Below are 11,175 nucleotides of genomic sequence, written 5' to 3'. Positions count from 1 at the left end.
CTACTGTAGTTTTTTCTTTAGCATTATTAAATGGAAATTGATATTGGAATATTGACATAAGAATAAGACACATTCTTCCTACTTTATAGTGACAAGCGATCACTAAAGAATTGAGCATGAAAAGCGGTGAAGCCTAGAATATTTCTAAAGATGTTTCCTTTTACTGGTTCCTCTCCTCCGTTGTAATTGTATTCATTTAGGCTATAACTAAACTCATTAAGGTCTTGATGTTACATGTGAAAGATGAAATTATCTAAGTACCTTTGTTAGGCCAAATTCTCAAGACAAGCCTTCCAGATGAGAAATGAGAGACGTACGCTCCCTTTGTCCTTAATGCTGATGGCAAAACCAAAACTGAAAGAGTGGCAATTTGTAGTTTTAAGGATTTCTGTTTTAAGTGGTTGGCGGAAATAAAATATAACTCATAAAAATTTGAGTTGGTTTTGAGGAAAAAAAACAGCATAAGAAAAAATTAAGGAGGGGGAAAAAAATCAACTACCACCGTATCTGTCTTTGGATGCTCCCTAGGAACTGCAGTTCTTTGCGTGGTGTTTCTGAAGGAGACACTAACAAGCTTATCAGAATATCAAGTTTTGGCATAAGGGCAGGGCCTTGTCACAGGTTCCTGATCTTGGCCCTTATTCTCAAGCTGCTGTGGAACTCAACTGCCATTGAGATATATGCAAAACTCACCAAAATCATCTAAATTCTGTGGTTTAGCTGTGAGTAATTTATAGGGTTTATTTATTCAGTGCATTCGTTCACTGCTTTCACATGTTAGTAGCTATCCACCCACAGTTCCCTCTGAATTGCATCTTAACAAGATTATGCTTCTTTTTCTAATTTATTGAACTAGCATGGAATATATTTATATAAAAATTAGCTGCTTAAATACTTCCTTGATGAAAAACATAGCTGTTGTAATTTTATTATGAATTTTAATCAGGGAAAAAATGACCTTTGACATTTTCTTCTACCTCATTTTATGTGTGTGTGCATGTGTGTTTGTGTTTCTCTCTTTATGTAATTAGAAATCTTTGTGATTTAATTAAATTTAATATTGAAAACATGTGACTGGACAGTAAAAGTTTGTTTTGAAAGAAAAATTTTAAGGAAACAGTTAATAAATTAATATGACTAACAGAAGACTTGTTTTCTCTGAAAAACACTAATTCTTCCAGTACAGTACATCTATTTCACAATAAAATACATTCTGGTTTGCTTTTGGTTTAGGAAAAATATCCTCTGAAGTGAATCCAAAAATGCCCTGTACTTAGTTTCTTTTGTGCAAGGTTCCAAGCCTTTTGAAGATCCACTGTATTTGTTGCCAACCTAATGAGCACCTCTTCATACCATACTCAAAAACCAACTCATGGAGATGGTTCTTTGGTAAGAAGAACTAAAATTTTAACTTCAGTGTGTTTTAAGATTATAAAAACCTGTGTGCTGGAAGGAAGGTTTCAATAAACCAGTGGCCCTCAAACTTTAAAGTGTAAGAGTGTAGGGAAGGTAAAGCATTTTACTTGGTTCTATTAGGGTCCCTGCCTGGGTTTGAAAATTAAGTTGACAAAGGCAGATGAAGCTTACAAATTTATTTCACATAAGTTTTTTGAGACACAGGAGCCTTCATAAGTAAATGGAGACTGAAGAAATGGTTAAAATTAAGTGTTTTTATGCTAGGTTTGATGAGCAGTAGACAGTTGTAAGAAATATGATAGGGCGAAGAGTATGAGGTAAGTGTAGTAAACTGGAGGAAACTTAGCAGGGTCTGTTCATTCAGATTCTTCTTTGTGTCTCGCTGCCTTGGAGATAAGAATGTTCTTTCCTCTGGGTATAGGGAGGGAATCTTTCACATGCGGCCCTTATGAACTGCTTCAAGAAAGGGTTGAGTCCTTCCTGCACCTGCCATTTTCTCAGACCCCTTCAGCTTAAAATAGTCAAAGTGCCAAGGTGCCATATTTTGGGGTGGTGTGTCCTGAGCTCTATGAAAAGTATCTACTTACAGATATTGTTCAGTGTGTGTTTTCTAGCCCCAACCACCAAAATGTGATCCAGTAGATGTGGTTGAAGATTTGGTAATAAGTTATGACGAGTAATCCCAAGTGGTTATGCTGGCTGAGAATGTAGAGATTGCTAATCAAATTACTAATGAAATTATTCACTTCACTGTCAAGATGATAAACCAGTTAAAGTCATGTCTAAATTTAAGAGAGAAATTTGCAATGTAATATGCCTGGTTGTGATTTTTCCCACATACTGCTGACAGAGAGCCACAATTTGATGTTAAAAGATAAGGAAGGGGCTTCCCTGGTGGCGCAGAGGTTGAGAGTCCGCCTGCCCATGCAGGGGACACGGGTTTGTGCCCCGGTCCGGGAAGATCCCACATGCCGCGGAGCGGCTGGGCCTGTGAGCCATGGCCGCTGAGCCTGCGCATCCGGAGCCTGTGCTCCGCAACGGGAGAGGCCACAACAGTGAGAAAAAAAAAAAAAAAAAAAAAAAAAAAAAAAAAGATAAGGAAGATTGGAGACATAGATGGGGCAGTCTTTTTTTTTTTTATGGTTTTATTTATTTATTTTTAAAACGTCTTTATTGGAGTATAATTGCTCTACAATGTTGTGTTAGCTTCTGCTTTATAGCAAAGTGAATCAGCTATACATATACATATATCCCCATATCCCCTCCCTCTCGCAGCTCCCTCCCACCCTCCTTATCCCACCCCTCTAGGTGGTCGCAAAGCACACTGATCTTCCTGTGCTATGCAGCTGCTTGATAGGGTAGTCTTAAAATGCAGGTGCTTCTTTAAAAAATAAATCTAGAAATGAAAACCTCCTTTGCCATAACCAGTACTCACAAATCAGAACAGTCCTGTCGTTGGTCTATCAAAATAGTTGATATTAGAGGGATTATGTTTGAGAATTACAAGTAATTGAAGAAATTAATTGGTTACAAACATTTTCCAATTTGCACGACTTCATTATGCAATCATTTCCCCCAGCCCTAAAGGTGACTTTCCTTTTCCATTGTTTTCCCTTTCAGTGGTTTTTCAATGCCTGCTGGGCATACCATAACCAGGGGTAGAATTGCAAGTCTTTTTTCCAAAAGAATCATTGAACCTTAGAAGGAAAAGGAAACTAAGAGCACATAGTTCAATGGTGTTCTCTTGTTGAACATAAGAATCTGATTTGTAGAGTGCCTAAGTGTCTCTCTAACTTCCCTGGAAAGCAGAGCCTGAAGGAAATGTTTATGTGATACTAATTTATTGGGGAGTGCAATCCCAGGGAAGCGGGATGTGGGAAAAGGGTGAAGGAGGGAATGTGTTACCCAGGGAGCCACCTCTTGGTACCAAGTTAAACTGATTACTTGACTTTGCAGGACCATATTTTGAGGGAACGTATGGATGAGTGTTTCTCAAAGCAGTCTGCCCAGGGGTAGGAGAAGAGAAAAATTTTCCACTGGTTCCGACCTCCCATTGGTGAAAAGTTTGCCCCATGGGTGTCAATTCCCTTGTCTTTCCAGGTTGCATATTTCAACAGCAACAGAGAAGTCAGAGTCCTTTGTACAGGCAGGAGACTAGCAACTTTGTGTCCTGTGAGGGTGGTAGCTGGGTGGAGTTCATGCATAGTTTGTTGCCTTAGCAATGCCAACACTAAACAAGTGCCAAGGGCCTTAGAGACAAGTGAGGAAAGAGGACCTTAGGGGACACAATGAATTTGATTCAGGACTTCTCTGTAGTTATGATAGGACCAAGACTAGAACTTACGTATATGAGATCTACTTGTTTAAAAAAACCTGACTGTAATTTTTTATCCATGGCAAGTAAGAAAGGGGTAGCAGGTGACCTCTGTATTGATATTTCTTCTTCAGAAGAAGACAGCCTATGGAATGGGAGAAAATATTTGCAAACAGTATGACCAACAGGGGTTAATATCTAAAATATATAAACAGCTCATACAATTCAATGTCAAAAAACAAACAACCCAATCAAAACATGGGCAGAAGACCTAAACAGACATTTTCCCAAAGAAGACATACAAGATGGCCAATAGGCACATGAAAAGATGCTCAATATCACTAATTATCAGAGAAATGCAAATCTAAACCACAATGAGGTATCACCTCACACCGGTCAGAATGGCTATCACCAAAAAGTCTACAAATAATAAAGTAAAATGGAAAGGAATCTGAAAAAGTATATATATATGTATATATATATGTATGTATATACATATAAACAATCACTGTGTTCCAACCTAAGAGAGCATATTCAGTCACATTACTCTCATGTTAAAATATCATTATCTGTAATTTTTCATTAGAACAGAAGTGTTCTTTGTATCATTAATAAATACAATAAAACAAAATTAAAAAATATTTCTACAAATAAATGCTGGAGAGGCTGTGGAGAAAAGGGAACCCTTGTACACTGTTGTTGGGAATGCAAATTAGTACAGCCTCTATGGAAAACATATGAAGCTTCCTTAAAAAACTAAAAATAGAACTACCATACTACTCAGCATGTTTTTCTCTCCCTTCTTTCCTCCAAGAAGAAAATGGGTGGTGGGAAATGCTCTGATCTGACACATCTGTCTGATGGCTGAGTCTGGGATTTACCTTTGTGAAATGTGAGAAATGAGGAGAGAGAGATGATGTCGAAAGGAAGCAAAAATAATTTTGTAACAGCAGTCTGGGGAATGAGGGTTGAGTTTGTGACCACTGGCTTCACAGAGTTGTATAGCAAACTCTTGTAGCAGAAACCCTACTGTGTTAGTCTGAGCTCTGTCTCATGCCCACAGACCCACATCCTATACACCTGCACCCAGAAAAAAATGTAGAAATATAAATCTCTGAGTGTGCACGTGGTACGATTCCTAATTTTGCCACTCCCTAACCGGAGGTGATAAACATGGATTACTGTTTTCAAAAGCTGATGTGGAAGACTAACCAAACTTAAAGTTGAGAGTTGTAGGATGAGGATAAATGTAAGAGGGTTTGAGCATGTTTCTATCCTGAGAGTCAGAAGAACCTGAAGAGGGGTCAGAGAGTGTACTAAGTTACTGTTTCTTCATGTGAAAAAAGTGTGTAACACAGATCTATTTAAGGTTGATATTAGGATTAAATGAGATTGTTATATAGGTAAAGTTTCATGTATATTTATGTATGTATGTGTGTATATGAAAAGATACATGCATACACACATATGCATATATAATATGCATATATTTATATATATATTATTCATATGTAAATATACAGTATACATATATTTATGTACATATAAAACATCAATGTATCACACTCAGTACCTTAGAACGTCGTATATGTATTCAGTAAGTCATATCTGGAAGCAAAACTGGAAATATTTGTGGGGTGATGAGATAAAATTGGGTGGCTAAATCCAGTTCAAATGAAACTGCTAGCAGCCTTTGTCAACTAGGTTTCCTCATTTGAACCATACAAAGTTATTTGAGTGACTATTTTCTTAATTCTCACAAGGATGTTACTAACTAATGCTATTTTAACATGCAGAGAACTTAATTTATTACATACAATGGTTAGTTATTCTAAGATTTGGGGGCTTAATTATCTTGCAAAACCATTTGAGAAAATTCAGTTAAATTCATCTAAACAGAACATGCATAGATATAGAAATGTTAATTTTTGCTCCATCACATTGTGCTGAAGCCCAGAGCTCTTGCTGTGGATCCAAGCTATGAGATGATTTAGAAGCTTTAGACCCAGGCAACAACCTGTACTTAATTATTTATTTTTGGAATCAAGTCTCCTTATTTATGGAGATGCATTGTGCTAAAAAATAAAACACTCAGGAAGCTTCTTGGTGTTTAAAGGCAAGGCTTTGACCTCAGACAGATGCAAGTTCTTATCCCAGACTTACCACTTAACCATGCGTATGGACCGGGACATCTGAGTTAAATGATCTCTTAGTTTGCTCATGTGTAAAATTGAAGTGTTCATTGCATCATTGTTAATATTAAGTGAGATAATATATGCAAAATGTTTAGAACAATGACCGGGACATAAGTATTTAATAAATTGCAAATGTTAATTTTAGTAATTGAGCATATGAGCCATTTTAAAGACAAACATGCACAACTGAAATTTCCTCAAAATTATTATTCAATGAATATCATCACTATTTCCAGCAGGACCAAAGAGAATCTTATTTTAGGTGTGTGTATCAGTTATGATAAACTAGCTTATACTAGTTTATACTGCAATTTAAACAACTCCCAAATTTCTTCAAAACAACAGCTTCAAACAACAAAGGTTTATTTCTTACTCACACTGTATGTCTGTTGCATGTCAATAATGAGGGTACAGTGGAAAGTTCTATTTTATATCATCCTCTCTTTGTGACTGAAACTGATGGAGACTTCACTGTTGGGAAAGTTGTGGGTCACAGTGGCCAAAGGAACAGTGGCTTGGTTAAGCACTATCAAATGCTTTCACCTGGAAAAGATAGTTGATACCTTTACTCATATTCCATGAGCTAAAGAAACTCATGTGGCCATGGCCCAGTATCTCTGGAAAATGTAATCCTTCCATGTGTCTAGGGATAGAGGAGACCCAAACAGTGGCAAAGACTGAATGTCTATCACAATAGAGTAAGGCAAATGGGCTGTGAAATAAATGGGCCTTTGAATTCTTTAAGTGTAAAATTGCACTTACTGAAACAAGCAGATGATAAATCAAGCATTTCATTTATATAGAATAGCTTTCTTATCATTTTATATAATGGAATCAATTCTATCTTTTCTTTTTTTTTGTTTTTTTTTTTTTTTTTTTTGCGGTACGCGGGCCTCTCACTGTTGTGGCCTCTCCCGTTGTGGACACAGGCTCCGGATGCGCAGGCTCAGCGGCCATGGCTCACGGGCCCAGCCGCTCCACGGCATGTGGGGTCTTCCCGGACCGGGGCACAAACCCGTGTCCCCTGCATCGGCGGGCAGACTCTCAACCACTGCGCCACCAGGGAAGCCCAATTCTATCTTTTCTTAATTCTTAAAACACATGTTAATGATCCTTGAGTGTAGCAGAAGTGCCAGTCCAGCTGAAATAGTTAAAATTTGTACCATTTTCTCAATTCTGTATTTTAATTTGTTTTCTCTTAGTTTCCATTGAAATGGTCTGTACATTTCAGTCATTATTCACAGATTCTGTATTTGCAAATTCACCTATTCACTAATATTTCTTTGTAACCTCCAAATCAGTACTCAATTCTCAATACTTTTGCAGTCGTTTGCAGACATATGCAGAGCAGCAAAAAATTTGAGTCCCCAGTGTGCATGTTCCCAGCAGAGGTTAAACAAGGCAATGTTCTGCCTCGTACTGTAGGCAAGTGTCCTTTTTGTGGTCTATGTAGTGCCACACTTAGCATTTTTGTTTTTTTTCTTCGTGATTTCTCTGAAATAGTGCATAGTGCTGAAGTGCTGTCTAATGCTCCTAAATACAAGAAAGCTGTGATGTGTCTTATGGAAAAAATACACGTGTTAGGTAAACTTCTTTTGGGCATGGGTTATAGTGAGTTCAGTGTTAACAAATCAACAATATATATTAAATGAGGGCTGGTTACACAGAAACACATAGGATTATGTATTAATCATAACCCTGTTTTACGTGTGTTTCTGTTTAAAGATGAGATGTTGGCAAACATGACGTGACCAGAGGCTCACAGGAACCTAACCCTGTATGTCTCTGAGCAGCCATGGTTCAGTGTTTACTAATTCAGAGTTTGTGGCAAGTTCATAGAACATAACTATTGTAAGTAATGAGACTTGGAATATAAATAGAAACCTTAAAACATAACAGAAGTTTCTGGCACCTGAAACTAAATAAGTTGAACATCTGAAGTCCAATGGGAACTTTGGCATCATTTTGAAGAAAAGAACAGTAATTGTTAAACTGACCTGCAAAGTCTCCATTCTGTGTAGGTGATGTATTAGCATTATGAAGCGTTATCCTGTATGGTGTTAAAACCAACGTTGCTGGCTCAAAATTTTGTTTTCTTAAAGCTATGTACTATTGAGGAAAAAAAAGTGTGGGCTTTCTGTTTTTTAAGTTTAGGTTACAGTGTGTGGTTCTTCACCATGTCAAATAAACTCACTGTAAGCTTTTATACTCCACCAAGAAGAAAATTTTTTCTTACCATTTTCTTAAATGAGGAACTGGTTTTTAGGGAAGAGGCCTTGTTACACTGTCAGTGTATTTCTTTGTGATTCATGTTTTGTTTTAATTCTTATATAACATCCTGATTCCTTCCACTTACACTTGGTCAATTAACTAAAATTTCAAATATAATAGAAGCACCAATTTATATGACAAAAAGCTGGTGTATTAGGAATGACTGTCTCTGAATTCTTCATTACCAACTAGGCAGCAAAATGTGTTCTCAGACAAATTAATCCAGATAATTACAATGCTTTAAAATTTGGTGAGTGACCATTCTCCGTGGTTATATCAGGAAAGGCATTAGGTAGTCCAGCTGGTTCTCATTTACCAAGAGGATTACACAATCCTCACTTTATTTTCATTTCATACTCAGAAAAGAGAATTTCCTTTTCTTTCTTGCTTAATGGGGCATTCCCACACTTTCTCCTTTCCTAGTTTATGTTTCTAACCAAGGGAAGACTAGCGATATGACATGCCAGTTATTTGTGACAGAAAGACATGGAATCTCTCTATTTTTCCATCTATCTATCATTATATTATAGACAGGTGCCTTAAAGAAACCACTTGATCATTATTTCAGTTTACAAAATAAGCAACAATCCTCCTTGTCATGCAACTTATAATGCAAACGTCTTCTTTATTAAATTACTCTCAGGCAATAGTTTAGAGAGAAATTGGCCAGAACTTTACAAATGGTTTTCCATTTTCAACTATACCTTTCTCTGACTGTGTGAATTCCCGGCACTGAGAACTTGGTCAGATTTTGTGCTCATCAGTCTTTGGCTCCAACTAGACTTGTGCTATGTTGGTAGTCAGGTCTGCACAAGGGTAGAGTGCAGAGATAGTCAGACCTGAGGGATGAGCACACTAGAGAGTCAAGCTGCTTCTGTGTCAGAATCCTATGGTAAGAGAAAAGAGATAGGCCAGTGGTTATTATCTGGGACACCAGTTGCTGATTTGTGAATTTGATGGTACTTCCCTACTTATTACTTTAAAATATAATAATGATTAATTTTAATGTTGATTGTTACAGTATGGTGCTTTTTCTCTGTTTTTATTAGAATTTTCATTTAAAAATTGGTACATAGATTCTCATGTAACATATACCAAAAAAATGTGGAGTTTTTGAGTAGTTAAAAAAAGGGCCCACCAAAGAAGTAACTCTAAGATTTTTAACAGAGTTCTGCTGAAGGGATTTTACTTTTTGATCTCAGTAGTGATGAACCTCATTTTTCACCTTAAGGGGAATAAATGACAAAACAAACAAACAAACAAACAAACCCAGAAGGTAGTACTGGTGTGCCCTGATCAGTCAAGTCAACTAAAAGTGAGCTGCTAACATCAGGACAAAAGAGGAAATATGTAAGAAAACCTTATAAACCTCTGATTTGGGACTTGGAGTGCCTAGAAACAGGTCTAGAAGACTTAGATGGAGAAATCAGAATCCCTAAACAGGCGTCAGGGCACATGACTAATCCAAGAAACCTGTTTACTTACCAACCACTGGGAAGGTTGTGGAAACCATTTAAAATCTTGGTATTTTCTAAAATAAGTTTCTATTAGCAATCTGTGGATAAAAAGATCTGTTATGTTGCCATCAACTCATTTAATTTAATGCTAGGTCATATCTTGAAGAGTTCTTAGAAAGGGAAACATCCGTCTTCCAATAAGAAGTCAAAGGAAGTAAGGTACGCTTATCCACCCTCTCCCTAACTCCCCAGACAGTGATTCAAGCTGACAGAATAAGTATCTATATGCGGGTTACAACTGTGACAGAGTCGAAGAGGACGTATTGTGTAGTGGTAGGTAAAGGGTTTGGATTTGGCATGAACTGGAGCCAGGTTTGAATTCTGGCTCTGTCACAAGTTGCTCTTTTTTTAAAAATTAATAATTAATTAATTTTTGGCTGCGTTGGGTCTTCGTTGCTGCGTGCGGGCTTTCTCTAGTTGTGGTGAGCCGGGGCTACTCTTCGTTGCAGTGCATGGGCTTCTCATTGCGGTGGCTTCTCTTGTTGCAGAGCACGGGCTCTAGGCGCACGGGATTCAGTAGTTGTGGCACATGGGCTTCAGTATTTGTGGCTCGTGGGCCCTAGAGCACAGGCTCAGTAGTTGTGGCACACGGGCTTAGCTGCTCCGCGGCCTGTGGGATCTTCCCTGACCAGGGCTCGAACCCATGTCCCCTGCATTGGCAGGCAGATTCTTAACCACTGTGCCACCAGGGAAGTCCCACAAGTTGCTCTTTGAGCTTCAGATTCCTTGTGGTTAAAATGGCACTAAAACACCTATTTCACATTATTTTGAAGACTAAATTAGACTAAATTAAATTAAATTATTAAATGAGACTGTATGTATAACACTGAGTAAAGTACTTAACACAAAACAGGTACCCAATTAGAGGTTGTACTTATTATTTACTTCATCTGTATCAGTCATAGCTGGCACCAAGGTTGAACCCATTGGAGTTCAGCAGTCAGAGGTGTGATTCAGAATCTTCTGAGGGGGGACCAGGCATCTGAATTTTTATTTTGGAGATTCTGATGTACCAAAGGCTGAGAACAGCTATGACTTGGTGAGATATTCTGTTTTTTTTTCTTTTTTTTTTGCGGTACGCGGCCCTCTCACTGTTGTGACCTCTCCCGTTGCGGAGCACAGGCTCCGGACGCACAGGCTCAGCGGCCATGGCTCACAGGCCCAGCCGCTCTACGGCATGTGGGATCCTCCCAGACCGGGGCACGAACCCGTGTCCCCTGAATCGGCAGGCGGAAACTCAACCACTGGGCCACCAGAGAAGCCCCAGTGAGATATTCTTGAACCTGGGTCATGTCCTGCTGTGGAGATACCAACTGCTGGGTGGCCCCTGGGATGCTGCAGTGTGTCAGGGGTGCCCCCTTATGCCCATGTGCATGGCTGTTCTGCAGTCCTGAAAGTAGGAGGAAAATCCAGGTTCTCCCATCTACAAAACAGACCCCTCAAATGCAGAATAATACTGCTC

Source organism: Lipotes vexillifer, unplaced genomic scaffold, assembly GCF_000442215.2.
Source record: "Lipotes vexillifer unplaced genomic scaffold, Lipotes_vexillifer_v1.1 scaffold1759, whole genome shotgun sequence".
NCBI classification, from domain to species: domain Eukaryota; kingdom Metazoa; phylum Chordata; class Mammalia; order Artiodactyla; family Lipotidae; genus Lipotes; species Lipotes vexillifer.
The sequence above is the reverse complement of the archived record's forward strand: the minus strand, read 5'-3'. Positions refer to the sequence as shown.